General features: G+C 49.5%; 1 protein-coding gene across 3 annotated transcripts in view; it reads left to right on the top strand.

Annotated features, from left to right (window-relative positions):
- SLC8A3 (solute carrier family 8 member A3) overlaps positions 1-21,364 on the top strand; it is a 148,126-nt gene that overhangs the window by 23,418 nt on the left and 103,344 nt on the right. The gene's annotated exons all lie outside the window — the stretch shown is intronic.

Raw genomic sequence — 21,364 nt, 5'->3', positions numbered from 1 at the left:
ATGAGTCAGTACGGCTTGGGTACTAGATGTATGTTGAAGAAGCAGAGCTCCCAGGGCAACAGCCAGCTGTCTCTATTCACAGGTTTAAGTTCCAAAATCTGGCTAAGCAGTGAAGGAGAAGCCGCTTAGCAGTTGTGGGAGAAAGCACATCTTCTGTGTGGTCGTCTCTTCTCACGGTCCTGAATTTTCCTGAAATAGTTTTCAGGTTACTGCCCATTCAGTTCTTCTCACACTGTGGGTATTGCACTTCTCTTGCCTCTGTAACTCTCCCCACTGAACCTTCTTGTGCTGGGTGTTCCGTCCTTTTTCAGATAGATAGCTGTGAAGAACAAAGCAGAATGATTTTTCCCGGGATTTGCAGCTTATGGGAGGGTGGGCTTTCCCGGGTGGCCAAGGATGAGGACGAGAAAGGGGAACCTTGTCTCTGAATTCCTGCTGGTGTCCACAAGCAATAAGCAGTAGCAGGAGAAAGTGTGAAAAACAAAGGGGGAATGTGGGAAGGGGGGTGCCAAACTGCTCCAGAAACCTGCTGAAAACACTTTCAGTAGGAAATGCAAACACACAACCTCCAGAAGAGTGACGGCAGGAACTCATGGAAAAGGGAGTCCGTAGAACTGAGGGAGAGGTGTCCTAGAAGAGCTTCTTCCCAGGTCCAGCCTTGGGACAGAGCGTCAAAGGGGTTGGGTTCAGAGCTGAGAGAGTCATCTAGGGGACTCTGCTCTTGTCCTTCCTCAATTGCTTCTAAATAATGTGACTGTGGGCAAGTCGTTTAGTCTTAGCTCTAGAACCAAACTGTCTCATCTGTAAAGTGGGAGTAACAGCACTTTCCTTGTGTAGAGGTGGGGTCAGGTCTCTTTGCAGTTCCTCCCAGCTCTAGGATTTTCTGTACCATGGACGTAGGGTGCTCAACGTAGGTCATATTTGCACAAGCCGAAGATGGGATGGGGGATATTGTCTCCGGAAGTAAAATGGCTGTTGACAAATTGATTTATTAGAGCTCTGTTTAGTCATCTTGCTGGGAAGGATAGTCATTTGTTAGCGTAAGTAAAAACATGTGCCTTCTAGAGAATACGATCCGTTTATATGTGCTCTGGGGAGAGTGTTTATACATACGGAAATGAAGGACAGGCCCTCCCTGGGAAGCCAACTCTGTGAAACTTCATACACGTTTATGGCAATATCAGTACATAAGAGGTTGTTATCAAGCACTGAATGACATCAAGACCACAGCACTGGCCGTAATTTGACAGACTTGTGGTTCCTCCAATTCAGTACCTATCTACCAAGGGCACTGAAGGGTAGTTTTTGAGAGATCAGAGGGTTGGCTCCTGATTTCTTTGTCCCATCAATAAACAACGGTGCACCTGAGATCTCTGAATATGCTAAACCTTCCTGGGTGATACTGGTTCTAAATGTACATCAACCTCCACACATTGGAGATTCTGGCCCAGGGTTTGGTGAACAAGTCTATGTTCCCATCTATTCCTTTGCATGATATTTTAGACTACCCCTTTGGTCTTCTCCACTGCAGAACAATGAGCCCAAAATCTGTTAGTCTCTTCTCACATTGCACACCTATGCTTCATACTTTAACTTGTAATTTGACTGGAGGCTGTATGATGTAGCAGACAAACCAGACAAACCATGGACTCTAAATACGCTAGGTTAGGGGTTTTGTCTCTACTATTGATTTAACCATGTAGTTTGGGGGCAGTTTATTAATTTATGAGATTATTTTCTCATTGGCGAAACGGGGATAATGTTTTTCTTGCTGGACTGTTACGATAATTCAAGATATTGTATGCACCGTTCCTTGCCCACGGTATGTGCTCAGTGAATGAGGCCATTAATAGTAGTATCGATGAGTTAACAATATTCTTCAGAAGACACCGTGGAGGTGATCAGGTTGCTTGGATCTCTGTGTGACCCTCATTAATAAGCATGCTAGATTTTTGGCTACCATGAGGATTCCTAGTCTAAACTCATAAAATGTTAAAGTATTAGAGCCAGAAAGGTCCTTAGAATATCTTTAGAGTGGTGTTTCTCAGATTTTAATGGGCTGATGAACCACTCGGGGATCTTGCTAAAACGCAGATTACGTTTCAAAATGTTTAGAGTAGGGCTGGAAGCTTCTGCACCGCGAGCCAGCGCCTGCTGCCCTGGTGCCAGCTGCAGGCCGAAGGCTCTGAAGCCCTCACCAACCATGGGGCTCAGGACGGGCAGTGGCTCTTCACACAACTCGCTTAATCAAATCGTGAATGCTCGCTTCCCAGTTCCTCCTGAAACTCCCAGGTCCAGGTCTGACTCAACTCCAACTTAGCTGGAACCCAGCTCTTTCCCCGAGACCCTGCTAATTGCAGTTGCTGCCTGGGAGCTGACATGGAGACCCTCAGGGCACTCAGGTGCTGTGTGATGCTGCAACAATTCCACGTTCCCTTCTTTCCTCCTTATGTGGCTTTATCTGCCCACCAGGCCTGGCAGCATTGTCAATTCTGTCCTCACCACACTCCTCTGAATAGATCCAGGTGGAAGACAGGCCTGTGCTCTATCAATAATATTGGATCCACGAATTCACCTACCTGATTTTATGCTTTCCTTCTTACCAAAGAAGGTAAGATGGAAAAACATGAACTTTGGAGTCTGACAGACAGAGGTGGATCCATCAGTCACCAGCTGTGTAACTTTGAACAAGTCACTTCACCTGTCTGAGTCCCAGGTATTTTGTTGGCCCGATAGGAATCATAGTAGCTCTCCGGCAGGGATGTGATCAGTACTACATACCAGTGTGAAGGGAATGCACCATGAACACAGTGCCTGCTCAGAGAAGGTGCTCAGACATTCAGTAGACATTCGTTAATTACCTGCTGTGTACGAGGTACATTGCTAGGTACTCCGGAGATGGTGAGTAAGACAAGCTGGCACCCCAGCTGCAAGGAGCTTCTTCTCAGGTGGAGAGGATAAAGATATTCAGACAAATCAGAACACAGGGAGAAGATATGGTTGAAATAAATTCAATAAAAGAGGAATAAAATCTCCTTGCTGTGTGCAAGACACCACGAAAGTTTTTAAAGTAACCTTGATCAGGATGCATAGTGAAGTAGATGACGTGGGGGTGGGTACATGATAACATTAAACTCACATTACAATAGCCGGATACTATTGACACCTTCGTGATCTAGAAGCATCTCCACCCTTGTGACAACCACCACAGCACATTATAGGAGTTGTGGCCTTTGAGCCTTCAGCAGACAACAGCAAAACCTCATGGAAATGTGGGTTCTGCCCGTGTGGCAATCCCATTCACTAAGCACGTGACTGGCCCCTGTATCCCAGGCTCACAGCACACCTCTGCGAAGCAACAGATTATAGCAGCTCATGGACCTCTGGGGTCGCTGGGAGTCCCCCACAGATGTCAAATATGCAAATGCCACAGATGTCAGATATGCAAATGCCAAAACCTGCTGTAATTAAAGAGCACAGGCCTCTTTCAAAGAAGAATGGCATGTTCGCCACGCCAGAGATTTCCCAACAAAATTAGACTGTTAAAGCTAGACATCTGGCCTCTCATTGTCACACGTTATGAAGCTGAGATTCAGAGAGAGAAAGTGACTTGTCCAAGACCACACAGCTATATATGAAAGAAAGTTAGAGTTGGAAAGGGGTTTTTAAAGGGCACAGATTTAAAGTCCCTTCCCTCTTTGGACTTCTCTATTTTATTTTAACCCATCAGAAAAATATTAACTTTGGAAAGAATATGGAAACTTTTGAGTGGAAGATGTTCTGGAAGTACAAATTCAAGAATATTATGTGACTAATATCTTAACTCACACTAAGAATATATTATGGACTATTTTTAATCTCCTGGTTCACCTTGAGACTGTTCAGGAAGGAAAATATTGAGCCCCTAAGAATTTTAAAAAAATCTTTTCCTTAGTGATCTCACAGAGAAAAGGTGGCAAGCATAGCTGGGACATCTTTCAGGCACTGCTGGTAAACTGTAGACAAGACCTTGTCCCATGAAATAATGAAATTAAAAAAACATGATGCAGGGCCCTGGCCAGTTTGGCTCAGTGGTTAGAGTGACAGCCCGTGGACCAAAGAGTCGTGGGTTCGATTCCAGGCAAGGGCACGTACCTCAGTTTTGGTTCCGTCCCTGGCCCTGGTCAGGGTTATGCACGAGGCAACCAACCAATGTGTCCCTCTCATGTCAATGTTCCTCCCTCCCTTCCTCCCTCCCTGTTTCCCTCCCTCCCTCCCACTCTATCAGAAAATAAATGGAAAAACATCCTCGGGTGAGGATTTAAAAAATAAAATAAAATACATAAATGATGCAGGCCATTCTCTTCCAGGGGTGTTTGCTCCCTGGAGTTTCAGCCCCTAGGAATCTTTCCATCATAATCTGTAAAAGTCTGGAGAGCTCTGGGACACAGTTTGAACATTCTCCAATTTGTCTGAAACACAGTCGGCTTTTTTCTTTTCCTTTGGCTCAGCAGAGTGTTAGGGTAGTCTCTTTCCTGCCGCCCAGGGAGATCATTTGCCTCCAGAATGCCCTTTCCGTGCCTGAAAAAAGTCACAAGCTGCAAGCTTCGTGAGGCTGGAAGCCGAATGGCGGTGGTGACAATTCTCCAAGGGCCACATCCCTCTCTTTCCACTTGCCTCTGCCTTCAGACCTGCCTCCCAGTAACAAGATCTCTCCCCAGTGTTAGGTAGACAGCCAGCCACCAGGACCCAGGGCTCCATGGACCTCACGGTGGAACGATGCACTTGGCTTCAGGTTGTCCTGAGAAAGGGAGTCCACGTCTAAGCCAGTTGCTGGGTGGGGGACTCAGCAGCACCGTGAAACATTTCAAGTGGGTTGTTCAGCTACAGTTCTCCCCCTTCTGGGCCCAGAGGAGTGATTCGCAGCAGTGGGGCCTTTTTAGCAGAGCTTTGGATGTTGTACCCAGAAAGGCTCCGTACCCTGATCAGTTTTTTCTTCCTAATTATTGAAATTGTCAAAGATTACATCAAAGAAGGACATACTCCAACTCCAGGATCCATTAACACCCCAAATCTACTTATACCTCACACATCCGCAGAAATCACCACAAGTCCAGAGCTTTCCTAGTTAATTTGTTTTCAGCCGAAGGGTGCAGCGTCCCTGGAGGACACTGGGGCAGGCAGCACCCCCTCCCTGACTTGGTCAGCGCCCATAGGCGGCAGCAGCGTTCAGCGTGCCCAGCCCTGGTCTTCTCGCATTAATTCGTCCTCCAGAAAACTCCATGTTACTGGGTTGGAGATTCCACGAGGCAGAATGTCAGGCACACTGTGATTGGAGAAGACCATGTGACCAGCCCGTCAGAAAATGAAACAGGCTGGTCCTCAGGGCAAACTCTCCTGTGCACTGCTTAGAGAGGTGCTAGCTGGGACTCCAGGCACTAATAATAAAGGGGTACCGATGGCCATCCTGCCATGGCCTTGTTTATTTTGTCTCAACTCCTGGTCTTGAGGTCAGTTTCCTCATTCACGCCCATGAGTGACGGGAAAGGACACGTGGGCAAAGGGAGTGGGGAGGACTCTTCCTTGCTGTCCAACCCTTCACCAACTCTCCAGATGTATTTGGGTGCGGTGTGAGTACTTATTCCTTCTCCACCTTTTGGCTGTGCTCCCATCAACTCCACAAGGAAGGTAGTAGAAATTCAGAGCTACGGTCTTCAGCTTATTCAAGTGTTGTTTTTAAAAGGAGAAATGAGACTGTGCTTCCAGAACCCGGAGGAAACCCTGGCATAGAGCCAGTCGTAAACACTTGATAGTTGGAGAGAGAGAACTCCTTGATATGCAAATAGAGCGAAGGCCCAGCGTTTAAACTGTGCACAGGCCAGGAGCACTTTGTAGGAATCACATGCTGTGAGAGTTTTGTCACATGACTATGAAGGGAAGCCTATTATAAACATTCTAGGTGGCATGATAGTTCTCATTCATAGGAATTATATTTCCACCCCTACCACCAACCAGGTACCCAAGTAGGAAGTTACCTGGATACGTAGAGAAGACGATCTAGTTGAAAGTGAAACTTACTCATTATGGCAGAATTTGCTTTTATGAAAACTATGGGTGTGTGTCTATGTCTAAGATCAGCTGTCAACATGGCACCATCCTGACCCATTGTAGCTGTGGGTCAGCATCCCTAGACACAGCCTGGTTAGCCTGTCCCTGCCTGAGCCCAGTTCACTTACCACTTGGTGGTTAGGTTTCACAAAACCAGTTGTTTATCATACAGACAACACTCTGTCGTACGTTCATTTGTCGGGTCTTTCAAGATGAGTGACATCGTGACAGTGACTTGTTACTCAGTATATGGCAGCAGAGCAAATTATAGATTATGGGCGACTGATACTGCCATTGCTCCCTACCCATCCATCTTTCGCCAGAGCTCTGGGTCTTGATTTGTCTCCACTTTGGTTTCTCCTTGTGTCGCTCACATGAGTTCTCCTTGTGAACCCCCTACCGCCTGACTGTCTGAGCTGCGGTGCTGTGGGACATACTGTGCCTCCATCACCAGGGTTAGCCAGTCCTGGCTGCAGGTCTTCCTCTCTGCAAACGAGCACCTGCCTGCTCGCAGCCGACCCGTCCGTCTGCCCTCCTCTCACGCATGCTCCTCACCGCCTGCCAGGCTTTCCTCTCTCTGTGTCCATGCTGCAGGCATTGGTGTGGTTTCCACTCCTGCTCACACTCAGTGCCTTCCTCCTTCCTCCTTCCCGTTAGTCCTGTCTCCTCGTTCTTTCTTTCTTTCTTTCTTTCTTTCTTTCTTTCTTTCTTTCTTTCTTTCTTTCTTTCTTTCTTTCTTTCTATGTTTTTTATTGATTTTTTATGTTTATTTTTATTTTTTTATCTTTATTGTTGAATGTATTACAGATGTTCCTCATTTTTCCCCCATTGACCCCCTCCTCCCCACTCCTGCCTCCCTCCTGCCTTTTCCCACACTATTGTCTGTGTCCATTGGTTACATATAAGTTTTTTGGTTTATTTCTTTCCACCCCCATCCCCCCTTCCCTTTGAGGTTTGTCAGTATAACAACCCATTTGTACTTCTTAATCCCTTCACCTTTTTCACCCATTCCCCCAACCCCCCTCCCATCTGGCAACCAACACAATGTTCTCTGTATCTATGAGAATGTTTCTGTTCTGCTTCTTCATTTTGTTTGTAGATTCCATTGCCAATAGATATGTATTCATTGCCATTTTGTTTGTTCATATATTTTATCTTTTTCTTCAAAAAGACCCTTCAACATTTCATATAATAATGGTTTGGTGGTGATGAACTCCTTTAACATTTTCTTGTCTGGGAAAGTCTTTATATGGCCATCGATTCTAAATGACAGCTTTGCAGGATAGAGTAATCTTGGTTGTAGGTTCTTGCTTTTCATCACTCTGAATATTTCTTGCCACTCCCTCCTGGCCTGCAAAGTTTCTTTTGAGAAATCAGCTGACAGCCTTATGGGAGCTCCCTTGTAGGTAACTAACTGCTTTTCTCTTGCTGCTTTTAAGATTCTCTCTTTGTCTTGAACCTTTTGCATTTTGATGATGATGTGTCTTGGTGTGGGCCTCTTGGGGTTCATCTTGTTTGGGACTCACTGTGCTTCCTGGACTTGTATGTCTGTTTCCTTCACCAAGTTAGGAAAGTTTTCTGCCATTATTGTTTCAAACAGGTTTTCGATTTCTTGTTCTCTCTCTTCTCCTTCTGGCACCCCCAAGATGTGAATGTTGGCACGCTTGAAGTTGTCCCAGAGGCTCCTTACACTATCCTCATTTTTTTAGATTCTTTTGTCTTTTTGCTGTTGTGATTGGGCGTTTTTTGCTTCCTTATAATCCAAATCAATGGTTTGCTTCTTGGATTTTTGTACTCTACTATTAAATCTGTGTAAATTTCTTTATTTCCATTAATGCCTCCTTCATTTCTGACTGTGCATTTTTCATTTCTGACTGGTCCCTTTTTATGCTCTTGAGGCCCTCACTAAGTTCGCTGAGGTTCTCACTAAGTTCATTGAGCATCCTTATAAGCAGTGTTTTGAATTCTGCATCTGTTAGGTTGCTTTCTCCATTTCACTTAGTTCTTTTCTTGGGGTTTTGTTCTGTTCTTTCATTTGGGACCTGCTTCTTTGCCTCTTCATTTTGGCTGCCTCTCTGTGTTTGTTTCTGTGTATTACTTAACGAGAGGTATGGGGCTAGCTGAGACCAGATGCTTCTTGATTGAAAGAATTTAAGAAAACCTGAAGCAGGATCCAAGATAGGCCAACCCTATGGTGAAGCAACTGGAATAACTTTGGTGGGCCTGAAAGTTGGGTGGGGCGAGGCCTCAGGGAATCACCAGGGCGGGGATACCAGTGTGAGCCAGGTTGCTGGAGTCCCAGATATGGGGACTGTCTGCCACCCCAGGGAAGGGCTCACCAAAGGAACTAAGGCCTCTGACAGCACATTTGTCCCAGAGAAAGCCCCCTCTCCAGCCCTTGCTCCAGTGCCAAACAGCTCAGTTCTTCTCTGTGTGTCTCTGACGCCCCTCAAGCTGCCTCCCCTCCAAGCTTAGAGGGAGAGAGTCCGATAAGTCCCTGCGCGGGCCCTTTAAGAGGAGCTGCCTGGGGCTCCAGCTGCCTCAACCTCCCTGAACCTTAGTTCCCGCTGGTTTTTCCAGCCAGAAGTTATGGGGACTTCTCTTCCTGGCACTGGAACCCTGAGTAGGGCACCTGGTGTGGGACAGGGACCCCTCAGTCCTCAGGGAGGACCTTTCCAGCTGAGGTGTCCTCCTGATTTTTATCTGCCACACGTGGGTGTGGGACCAGCCCACACCCTACCAGTCTCGATGTGGCTGCTGCTTTAATTCCGTAGTTGTAGGACTTCCATTCAGCTTGATTTCAGGCGGTTTTGAATGATGGTTGTTCTGTAGTTTAGTCGTAACTTTGATGTGGTTGTGGGAGGACGCGATACCACGTTTACCTACGCCGCCATCTTGACCGGAAGTCCTTTTTTCTTTTTTTAAACAAGTTTCTTAATTTTTTTTAAAATCCTCACCTGAGGATATTTTCCCATCCATCTTCAGACAGAGTGAGAGGGAGGGAGGGGGTGAGGGAGCAGAAGAGAGAGAGAGAGAGAGAGAGAGAGAGAAACATAGATGTGAGGGAGGCACATCGATTGGTTGCCCCCCACGTGACCCCCACAAGGGCCAGGGATTGAACCGCAACCGAGGTACATGCCCTTAGCTGGAATCGAACCCACAACTCTTTAGTCCACAGGCTGACGCTCTAACCACTGAGCAAAACTGGCCAGGGCTCCTATTCTATTCTATTATCCTGTTCCCTGTAGCCCCTTCTTCACACTCGGCGTCTGTAGTTGGATTGCCTTCTGTCTACTGTCTGATCCATGATTTCCTTGAGTGATCAAGAATGAGCTGGGTATCCCTTAGAAAGCCTGTCATTTCAACAAAGACCCCGCGGCACCATAATACCAAGAAGGCTGACATCTCCCAGGAACCAACCACTCACTGTGGTGCTCTTCACTCCTTCACCACAGAGTGTGTGCCTGATTGGATGTTTAGACAAGAAGGTTCAGGTGTGAGGATCCAGCATAGACTGGAACTGGTACCGGAAAGCCATCAGAGGCTGGGGATACCCTGGGACCCCCTCTCTTCCTGATGCGCCCCCCTAGGCCTCCTGGTCTCTGCCTCCTGGCATTGCCGCTGCTCTCTGGGCCTTCCCCCTTACTGCTTCCCTCTTGCAAGGGGACCTCTCAGACCAACAGTCCTGTCTCATGGCCCCTCTGTCCATCCATGCTTTCAACGTCTACCTGGAAAGATCTTTCTATTCTTCTAGCTGAAATGCTTAAGAGAGAGACTGATCCCACCCTCCCCACCACCATTTTCCGAACTTGGTCATGTGAAGACCACTGGCCAGACGTATGTTGGGTGCCCTGTGTCCAGCCAAGCTCCTCCCCACCCCCACCCCCACCCCCACAGTAATCAGCCATACTGGGTGGTGGGGTGGAAAATGAAATATCCCGGGGGATTTCGTGAAGCTCCCTAAGCAGCTGTGTCTGTAAGTGGCGGACAGTGTCTCTCAGAGGGAAGTCTCAGGTGGGACAGTCATCTGTCACCTCGAAACTGACACAGTGCCTGAGGTTGGCAGGGCCTCAGAGGGAGCATCCACTTGACAGGGTCTGTGCTGAGGCCGTGGACTGGAGAAAGGGAGAAACAGCCACTTCTCGGGCCCCAGCCCCATCAGATTCGTCAAGCTGACCACCGATGCAGCAGCCAAGCTGAAGCTGGCCGCTGGCCAGACAACAGAAAACACTCCTAGGGCCCGATGCTCAGGGACACAAATCTCAAGGCCGCCAGGGTCATTTCTCCCCTTCACCCTCCTCTGCTCGGTCCTTTCCAGGACACTAGCGTCAGAAGATAATCTGCTGTCATTCTCAGGTACACGGTTTGGGTACTGGGTCACTTTCAAGGCCTCTTCCTGGGTCTGGGTTTCCAGAGCAGCCTGTGTTCCAGACAGAGACAGAGAGCTTCCCTGCCACTCAGGCCTGCCAGGGATAGAATGACAGCCTTCCCCTCCCTCCTCTCCCCTTCGCTCCCCTGCTGGACAGCTGGGCAGCTGGACGCAGCCTGAGCCAGCGGGCACCCTGTCTTTATCTTTGGAGCAGTAACTTGATGCCTCTCCAGGAACTCCCCGGAAGCCAGAGGGTTCTCACCTCCAGGTGGCACAGTGTGTGACTGTCAGGTGCCCACGTCCCAGGGCACAGGGCTGGGCTGGACCACGGGATGCCTTTTATGTCCGCTCCAGTCCGTGAGCAGTGACTGCCCAGGGGGCCACCTTGGAAAGGACTGTTGAGGTTATATCTGGGCTTAACTGTGGATGTGAAAAGAAAGGGCCAGATATATCTGTCTATGCTCGTCTAGGGATGGCAGATGGAAAGACTTTCATGGGGTAAAGAAACCAGGAGTCTCCCTCATGAGCATGGAGTTGCCACTGTCTCCAATACTGGATTAATCCTAATGGGAAAAACACACAGAATCACACTCGTCTTCACCCTACACGACACAGGACCTCTTCGATTCCCTGGGCGAATCCACAGGGTATAAATTCCCACTGGACACATGAAGCAGATGGTTTCCTTATGAGACCAGAATTTTCCAGAACCCCTATTGACCTGGTGGGTTTTATCAAGTTGACCAGCAGGTCCCAACCAGATCCCTACCACAGACCATTTTAATTATCTGCCCCTCCTCATGGAACCCATGTTTTAGATTATTAGCTGAAAAGCAATTAGATTCTAATTTTTTTCATAAAATATTGCAAAAGGTAACTAGTGTTACTATAGTGGATTAATATAATTTAGCCAAAGCAGAGAGAAATGACATTTTAATTAACCTGTGTGGTGTGTTGGAAGAATATTTACTTTCTCTTTTGGGGGTTGGGGAGAGAGTAGAATGAACATAGCCAAGGGCCAGCTTTCAAAGGAACTAACTGATGTAAAATGCTTTGAAAGTGTTGGGCACTACTTCAGAGTGGTTTTGGTAAGAGCGAGCCTGTGGGGAGGGCATCCTGTTCTAGAGAACATGTCAGAATACAGGGCACAGTGTTGGTTACCTGGGTGTCACCGTTGTTCAGACCTTGGGGAAAGATTACTATTATTATTTTTCTTACATAATAAAACTTCTCGTATTTATATGAAAATATTAAAAAGTATAAGGATAGTGTCATACCTTTAGGGTTAATATTACCATTTTCTTCAGATTAGGTAATAGGGTCTAAGAAATATTAAGTCATTTACCCTAGAACATGGAGCTTTTAAGAGTTAGTATCAGCCCTGGCCGGTTTGGCTCAGCGGTTGGAGCATCGGCCTGCGGACCAGAGAGTCCTGGGTTCGATTCCTGCTAGATCATACCAAAAAAAAAAGTATCAAAACCTAGGTCTTCTGACTCTAAGGCAGTCTTTCTGCTGCGAGACATCGGAACACGGCCATGCGGCTGAAAGCAGCAGGCGCTCTTCCCCTCACCTGGAAGCGGCGAAGAGCACATCCCACATCTCTTCCTTAACAGCCAGGGTTGTCTCCTGTCTTCTTCATTCGGGGAATTTGGCAAGGGCCAAATGGATTCCTTAACACCCAGCTCAGAAATCCAGACCCGTGGCCTTCATGGCTGAAGCCGACCCACCGTGCCCCAGCCCTGCCCCATCCGTGCCCCAGCCCTGCCCCAGCCCTGCCCCAGCCCTGCCCCAGCCCTGCCCCAGCCCTGCCCCATCCGTGCCCCAGCCGTGCCCCATCCGTGCCCGAGCCCTGCCCCAGCCCTGCCCCAGCCCTGCCCCATCCGTGCCCGAGCCCTGCCCCAGCCCTGCCCCAGCCCTGCCCCAGCCGTGCCCCAGCCCTGCCCCAGCCGTGCCCCAGCCCTGCCCCAGCCCTGCCCCAGCCCTGCCCCTGCCCTGCCCCAGCCCTGCCCCTGCCCTGCCCCAGCCCTGCCCCAGCCCTGCCCCAGCCCTGCCCCAGCTGTGCCCCAGCCCTGCCCCAGCCCTGCCCAGAGGGCCCTGGTTGCATCCTCTCACCGTCAGGAACTAGCAGCAGGCGGTGCTGGGCCCTGCAGCCTAGGGAGCAGGGCAAGGCTGGCGCAGGGCCATGTGCTGAGATCCAGGGGGACCCCCTTTGATGCTGTGTCCATGGTACCTGAAGGCATTCAGGATCAGGAGCTAGAGGGGTGATGAGAGGAGAAAGCACGGGGGTCTCAGTGCAGCCCCTGGAGAGCCCATGAGTGCTCCCTACATCAACGAGGCTGGAAGCAGCAGGAGAGCGGAGGCAGGGAGACGCTAAGGAAACATTAGCAGACACTTGTAAGAAAAAGGTACAGTCTCTGTCCTCGGGGAGTTCCCATCTGGTAGAGAAGGGGAGCGTGTGTGGGAGTTGTTACAGAAGAGAGGAATCCCTGGGGCTGTGGCCATGCAGAGGCCCTGCCCCTGCCTTTTGCTGGGATTCAGTTTGGAGTCACTCAACTGAATTTAAACTGGAGTCATTGCGTACCCTCCAGACAACTCAGAAGGACTTGTTAAGAATGGGTTATTGGCTTTGGCTTGTGGGGCACACACAGCTACAAGTAGAAGTCGGCCTCAGGAGTGAGTGGTCCCCAGGCAGACCATATCCTCAGACCACAGCAGTTCCTGGTTCTTCCCCATGTCTTTCAGAGGGTCTCACTGTGTGTCCATTATAGGGACCCCAAAAATATGTTGAATGAATGAGTGAATGAATGAATGAATGAATGAAGTGAATTCTTGGCATGTCCTCTGGCTCTGTACCTCCTCCAGGTTGCAGCAAGTCCAGGGGACATGGGACTGGAATGCACCCCTCAAGCATGAGGACCAGGGGGCACCCACCATCCCCCACTCTCTTTCCCTTCCTCTTCTCTCCCAGTTTCGGGAGCTCTACAGAGCAGAGCGCTGCGGGCTTGGGCATCCCTGAGCAACTCCACAGCCTGAGCCCTGCCCCGCACCAGCTCCTCAGAGGGTCTGTCCCTGGGCTGCTCGGCCACCTCTGAGCACCGGCTGCCTTTGATGCTCAGGGGACACCTTGTAATTCAATTAGGAGCTCCCTCCAGGGAGTGTGTAATTATGTCCTATCTGGGCCTTGTAATGACAGCCCCCTGCCACTGTGCCCTGCTCAGCGGCCCAGAACCTTTTGCTGGGCGGGAACGAATCTGCTTAGCCCAGGCTGGATGCAGTTCTACATAGCGCTTCTCCAAAGGCCTCAGAAATGAGTCCCTGCTAGCAGAAAGGGTGGCCTTGGGGGACCGTGAGGGCTCGCTCCACCCTGCTCTGCTCTGAGCCCTCCTGCCGGGCTTATTCTGGGAGTGGCTGTGTGGGAGACAGAGGGCTCCATTCTGGTCTCGTGGCCGGAACCCTGGGTATCCTCCAGCCCTCCTGGGGGTTAGAAGGGAGATGAAAGGAGATGGAGGACATTTGCCTCTTTTTCATGTTCGCCTCGGCGAGGGGTGGGGGTGAGATGATTTGAGTTACCTGGCATTTTACCCGGATAATTCAGGTGGCGCACGTTGGAGGAAGGCTGGCGGCTCTGTTTGGAGCTATGGGGGAAGTTGTGTTCTTCTCTGCGTGACTTTCTTGGCTCCTTTGGGCTTACTTTCTGTGAAATGTTTTAGATGTTTTAGTGACTCAGTCTGCCATGGACCCTGCCCAGGGTGATCTCTCCCCTCCCCTCCCTCCCTGCATAGAGGTTTACTTGAGCCCTCCTCTTGGGGAATTCAAATCCTTTCCCTGCCGTTATGTGGGATCTGCCAAAAACGCCACTGATGAGCTGTCCTGGGTTGAATAGAGTCCTCCCTCCCAAACTCACATCCACCCAGGACCTCAGGGTGTGACCGTATTTGGAAATAGCCTTGCAGAGGTGGTTAGTTACGGGGAGGTTAGACTCAGCTAGAGTGGTCCCAGACCCCATGTCTGGCATCCTTGTAGGAAGGCCATGTAATGACGGATGCAGAGGCAGAGTGACGCAGCTATAAGCCAGGGGACACGAGGGATTTCGGGCAAACAGCAGGAGCCAGGAGGGAAGCGTAGAATAGATTCTCCCTCGGAACCTCTGAGGAAGGCATCCAACTGCTGACACCTTGATTTCAGACTTCAGCTTCCAGAATAAATTTCTGTTGTTTCCAGCCACTAAATCTGTGGCGATTTGTTATAGGAGCAAAGGGAAGCTAACACCCAGGCTCTGCATAACACCTCCTGTAGGCTTCAGTGTGGGGGGACCTCACACTGATGGTCAAAGGATGGGCAGAGAGACGAGTGCTTCCTCCAGGGTCAGCTGTCCTCAGGATGCTGACCCCCCAGCCCTGAGGCAGCAGGAGGCCGGAGCTCATTTAACAGCCTTGTTACACATGGACTGGGTTCCTAAGCCTTTCAGTTTCTGTTGGCAACAGAGGGCCCCATTCTCCAAGTCCCCTCTCCCTTTGGAGTTTCCTGGTGCCTTGCAGCTGATCCAGAAATGCAGGTGTATTATTACCTGCTTGTCCCAAAACACAGGTATGCTACCTGCTTCCCTCCGCACAGCGAGGCGGGCCTGGCTGGAGCACGACCGAAAATGCTGTGGGCAACCTAAGGACAAGCAAGTCATGGCTGGCGGTGCTGGGAGCTGAGTAGAGGGCACTGAGTGATTACAGGAGGGCTGAAAAATTTGCTTTACCGTTTGCACAATGAAATTGCCAATAACCAAAGTGTGAGGGCAACAATGTGGGTAGGCCACACTGGGTGATTAAATGCTCAGACCAGGTGTGGCTCAGGCTGAGTTGGCGTCCCAGCCCGGCTACTGATTACTGATGCAATCTAGGGAAAGTTACCTAGCTTTTCACTTTATTCATCTATGTAATGTGGATAACAACTATAAGGGTTGTTGCAAGGATTGAACTCGACTACAAAACATGCAGCATGGTGTCGAGTCTAAACTGCTCCTCAGGTGTGTCATGTGCTAGTTGTTAGTCAAATAGGGAATCACCAGAGTCACAGCCACGTCTCAGCTGTCCTGACCTGTGTGGGCCAGCGGCTTGCTCAGTTTCCCCAGCAGTGATTCCCGTCCCTCCCTGAGCCCAAGGTGAGCTTTTAGGAAGAGACAGTTGATCTAAAGATAGAAAGTCAAAGAGTCTTGTCTGGAGGAAGGTGGAGGGAAATGCTATCCGAGCTTTCTTTGACAGTGTCAGGGAACATGACAGGCTGCTCTCCAAGGAGAGAGCAGCCCCAGGCCAGGGTAGAAGGTGACCTTGAGGTTTGTTCCTCTGCATCCTGATGTGGACATTATTGGGCCTGTTTGGGAGATGAAGGGAAAGAGAGGAGGAACATAGAGAAGGAGGGAGAGGGCTGGGAGGAGGATGGGGAAAGTTTTTCTTGTCTCCAGGATAATTACATGTGAAATCACCTACCAGGGGGACTCTGGGCCTGGACAACTGTAATAATTATAGCACAGGCTCCTGAGGGCTCTGGGGCATGTGTCTGAGCAGCACACAGGCAGCGTTGAGGTCTCTCTCACTCACGCCGCCTCCCAGAAGCTTAAACAGAACACCGACTGTTTCAGAGTGGAGTCCCATCTGTGGGCTCCTGTGATGAAAACCACAAGCCCGTCGGGTCTGAGCCTCTCCGGAGGGAGCAGCCTGCTCTGGACAGCCACGGCGGTGATCTGCAGCAAGGTCAGCACTCCCAGAGTGCTGTCCAAGGTGCTGTCCCTTCACCTCGCCACCCGGAAGAGGAAGTTCAGTGACCAGAGAAGGGATGATTTTCCAGCCTCGTTCTGGTTTCCCCAAGTCAGGGTCTCATGCCTTCCTTTTTTATCCTTGTATTTGGAGATGACTCACCCTTGCCTTCATCTTAAGCAGGCAGTTTTCGTCACCGAATGGGGACATGGCAGTGGTCACAGGCCATGATTATGTTACAAGGCAAAGGTGGAGGGATTTTGCAGATATAATTAGTTGACTTTTAAGCCTTGACTTGAAGGGAAATCATGCTGGGTGGGCCTGACCTGATCAGGTGAGCCCTTTAAGAGAGGTGAGAGTCTCTCCTGCTGGCCTCGAAGGAGCAAGGCTCGAGTTCTGCAATGGCAAGGAAATAAATTCTGCCAACAACCGCTGGGATTTGGAAAGGGACCCCAAGCCTCAGGTAAGACAACAGTCCCAAATGACACCTTGACTACTGCTAAGCTGTGCCTAGACTCTTGATCCACAGAAACTGAAGGGCAATAATCAGTGTTGTTTGTGGTATTTAGTTACACAGCAAGAGAAAACTTAATACAGTGAAGGAGTGTCAGAGTCAGGGTTCAATACAGGCCCGTCTGCCTCCGCGGCTGATGTTCTCCGCCTCCATGCCGTGTAGTTGTGCAGTTTCGTCCTGGCCCTGCCTTCCCCTGCACCTGTCCTGCCGTCTCTGCCATGGGAATTCCATAGGCAACCGTTCTAAGTAGTCAAAATTATGCCAAAAAGTAGAGTTGAGTCTTGTGATTTGCAACAGTTAGGTTCCATAAAATTGCTGAAAACACTGGATTAGTGAATGCTGAAGCAAGGTTCATGGGGAAAATAAAGAGTTAGGTTTCTGTGAGCCTGTGGTTGCAACATTTCCATGAACTGATGAAACCTGGTTTTAAGCGTGTTTCTGTTTAGAGACACTTCGCTTAATATGTACGGTTGACTAACGAACTGTAGCTCAGGGCAGCAGCACTGTAGGCCTGCCCAGAGCTCATCGAGCGCACACATGCGGTCAGGCACGGCTCGGCCTCCGGCACTCACCTCCTGGGGACCGTTTTAAACAGAAAAATCCCCACCAACAACAAAAATCCCACCAAAAGATGAAAACCATGGCATGAACTAGACAGCAGAAGGCATTGTTTACAGTATGAGATGGGACAAGAAGGCAGAGTATCACCGTGGTGATATGGAGTTGGGGGACTTGTCTTCCCCTGGGAACATGGAGTTGGGGGACCCAAATTTTATAAACAGTATATATAAAACAGGTAGGTTATTTTACCCCTCAAGACTTCTTCTAATTACCATATTGTGTGTGTGTGTTTATTTTTATTTATTTTTGTTAATCCTCACCCGAGGATATTTTTCCATTGATTTTTAGATAGAGTGGAAGGGAGGGGAGGATGGAGAGGGAGGGAGGGAGGAGAGAGAGAGAGAGAGAGAGAGAGATGTGAGAGAGAGACATGTAGATTGGTTGCTTCCCACATGACCCCGACCAGGGCGGGGGACCAAACCTGCAACCCAGGTACATGCCCTTGACTGTGTGTTCAACTTGAGATCCTTCGGTCTGGGGGTAACGCTCTAACTGCTGAGCCAAACCGGCCAGAGCCCATATTGTATTTTTTAAATAACCATGTTGAGGAGCTAGACAAGGGTCAGGAGTAGGGGCCCTTCTCCCCTTTCTCTTGCTGAGCCTCTTTGGAGAACATTGATCCCCTCAATAATATTTCACAACTCTTCTAAGGCACCATTAAAAGAGGGAAACTGAGCCCGGCCGGTGTGGCTCAGTGGTTGAGCGTCGACCCATGCACCAGGAGGTTGACGGTTTGATTCCCAGTCAGGGCACATGCCCAGGTTGTGGGCCCCATCCCCAGTGGGGGGCATGCAGAAGGCAGCCAATCGATATTCTCTCTCATCGAGGTTTTTTCCTCTTTCTCCCTCTCGCTCTAAAATCAATAAAGGAAAAAAAAAGAGGGAAACTGAGTCACTGCTGATTAAAAAACCTGTTTGCCCATCACTGTTTACTGAGAAGCAAAATGTTGGGGGGGAGCCTCGAGCCTTTTGAAGACAGGTACTCAGCTCCCCTTCTCTCTCGGCCTTGCAGACCCAGATTCCTGCCCCAGGCGGTTCGGCCCTAACTTCCTGGCCGTGGCACCGTGGGCAGTACAGATCTTCCGCTGCCCGTAGCTGGGAGACATCCACAGAAGCCATCATATTTCAAAGATCACTGAAGGGGTCATGCCTGAGTGGCTAGAGCTGGGTGTGGATCGGCCCAGCAAGATGCCCTTTGCTCTCTCCCTTCTGCCTGTGGGGAAGGATTGCAACCAGACACACTTGGAGTTCCAGAGGACACCGCATGCACAGCCCCCAACTCTGACACTGGGACACGCTGTCCTCTGCCTCTGCCTCCCTTCTTTGCTTCTACTCATCTGCCTAAAGCCACCTTGGCCGAGCACCTGCCTTCATGCCCCCTCATTAGTGACCCCCTCATCAGTGACCTCAGAGTCCTCCCTTTTCCCTACCCTGCTAACTGCAGCTCATGGGAAGCCAGTAGAAACCATTGTGAGGCCAAAAATGGGGCCTGGGATTTGGTGTTAGGCGACCGGGTGGCACAATGATTTTCTAGGGCAGGTGAGCTCATTTGTTTCTTTTGTCCCCCTCTCCCCCCTTCCCCACTTTTAGCGCATGAAGGGAAAACAAAACAATGATCTGTTTGGCAACATGGCTGTCTTTGGGTACCAAGCCTGCCGTCGGTGGGGGACCCTGATACATCATCAGTCAGCACACAGAGCGGAACCCATAGCTCTGCTGAGGGGGCGGGGAACCTATTTCCTTCATGAAGAAACCAGATAGCAGATCTGATTCCACATTTAGAAGTCCTACCGAGCAGCAAGCGTGGGCAGGCACCAGCCAACCCCGGTGGTTCCGCTGCTTTTCTCTGCAGTGACTTCTGCATTTAATCGTGGAGATGCAGGGAATCCAGAGAGATCTGAACTGAAGGCTTAGCGCCTTTGTGTCAGATTGAGATGGTAAGAATTTGGAAGTGGATGAGGGGTTCTGCCCTGATACTTCTGTTTGATTTCAGAGCCAAGTAAGCATTTACAAAAAAGCTAAAAAACAAACCGAAATTAGGCTTAATCTGAGACTTTCTGTGTGTCATATGAACTACATCTTATAATAAGGAATTCTGCTTTTTCATTGCATACCCAGTCAGCAAATATGATTACTGGGTACCTAGTAAGTTTGGGGCGTTGGGCTAAGAGGAGTTACCAAATGTCTTCATTTAGCCAAGTCCTGCTGAGCTCCTAACCTGTGCCAGCACTGTGTCTGGTGCTGCCAGTGAAGAGGAATCTCAGAGAGGGTCAGGCCTCAAGGAGCTTACAGTTTGTCAGGAGATATCAAACAGGTGAGCCAACAAAATGATCCACCATCTGAGAGATGCTCCTTAAATGCATGGAGTTTACAGTCTTGTTAGGAAGGTAAAACAAACCTGTGAACATGAAAGAAAAACAACTCTTGATGATAGTAACAAGGATGCAATTGACAACTGAATTAGACAGACTGTAATACCTGTACAAATTCACTAAAAGAGATCACTATAAGCTGGAGACAAGCCAAGAGATATCTTTTCTGCAGATAGGTTTCGAGCCGGATCTCGAAGGGTGAATTACTTTGGTGTTTTGCTTCCTATAAACAGTCTGTGTGTCCAGTGGAGGTGAAAGGAAGCAGAGGTTGTGGCAACAGAAGGAGATGGATTTCTCTAAAGGTTTTCCTGATGTCAGAATCCAGCTCTTCATGTCTGAATGTCTTCTTTCAGCCAGCGTTGTTGGGGTCCATTCTCTGTGCTGAATGCTTCGCCACACAGTGGGAATCGAGGGACGATTCAGCCCCAGTCCCTGTGCAGCTCACTGTCCGGGGGTGGGGTGGGGGATGGGGAGACACGCTTATCAACAGATGGTGGCCATACAATGAGATATGTACTCTTTGAGGCGGATGATCATGGTGTTGTGAGAACTCACGAGAAGGAATGACTAATCCTGGAGGCGGGACATGGCATGGGTGCAGGGGGAGAATTCTCCGAGGATAAGTCAGCAACTGGGTGCTGGGAGCCGGGCACACAGCGAACAGCCGCGTTCCGTTTTAGAGCCCAGACAGGAGGGGATAGAGCGGCTGGTTCTCGCGGGGCAGAGGTAGCTGTGGGATTTCAGAGCAGTGGCAGAACCAGCACGTTGTTGTTGCTATTGGAGCCCACATCAGCTCTGGGACCTGGAATCCGAACAGGAGTTCAGTTCTTTCCTGTGGGTGAGTGGTTCTCAGCCTGACTCTTAGCCTGGGTCCTACCTCCGGAGATTCTGATTTCACTGGGCTGCACTGGGCCTGGGCATCGTGTATTTCAAAGGCATCCCAGGCGATCCTGATACACAGGCAGGGTTGAGAGCGGCTGGGCTGAGGATCCGTCTGCCCTGCAGAGGACCTCCTGGGCCCTGGTCCCCACACATCTCGGTTTAAGTCTTCATGCCACCACATGGTGACCTTGGCCAGGTTACTTCAACTGCCTAAGCTTGAGAACTCCTTAATTTGTAAAATGGGAACAATGGTAGTACCTCCTTATAGCACCGTTGCGAAGTTTACATGGAGTAATTCCCAGCTGATGAATAATGACTCACACAGGTCCCCTGGGCTGGGCCTTCAACACTTACTATTTTAAACCAGAGGGAAGAGTGGGATGTTATGCCACCCAGTAAATAATCTGAGACCACTGTTCAGAAGTAAAAACCAATTTCCAACAGCTCTCATTTGGGGGGACATGTGACTTGCAGAGGGATGAATACGCCCCGCAGGGTTCCCTGGAGGTAGGTGAGAACAGAACGGAGCTCAGAGAAACACTTGAATGTCACTCATATTTGTGTTCAACGATTAAATAATTAAATAAGTGCAACCCTTAGACGAAACTCTTGGTGAGGCAGTGAGTTAATTTTGTATCCACTGAGGAAAAATTCTAGACCTGTGACTTTTTTTTAAGGGAGCAGAAGAATCTGGATCATATCAATCAAAGTCAGTACATGGGGCAGAGTCTTGCCCTGTAGACTTGGTGGGGAAAAAGTCGTTTAGAGAAAGGACA

The sequence above is a fragment of the Molossus molossus genome, unplaced genomic scaffold (assembly GCF_014108415.1).
Source record: "Molossus molossus isolate mMolMol1 unplaced genomic scaffold, mMolMol1.p scaffold_m16_p_1, whole genome shotgun sequence".
NCBI lineage: Eukaryota > Metazoa > Chordata > Mammalia > Chiroptera > Molossidae > Molossus > Molossus molossus.
Note: the sequence above shows the minus strand (reverse complement) of the source record. Positions and strands in the feature narration are given on the sequence as shown.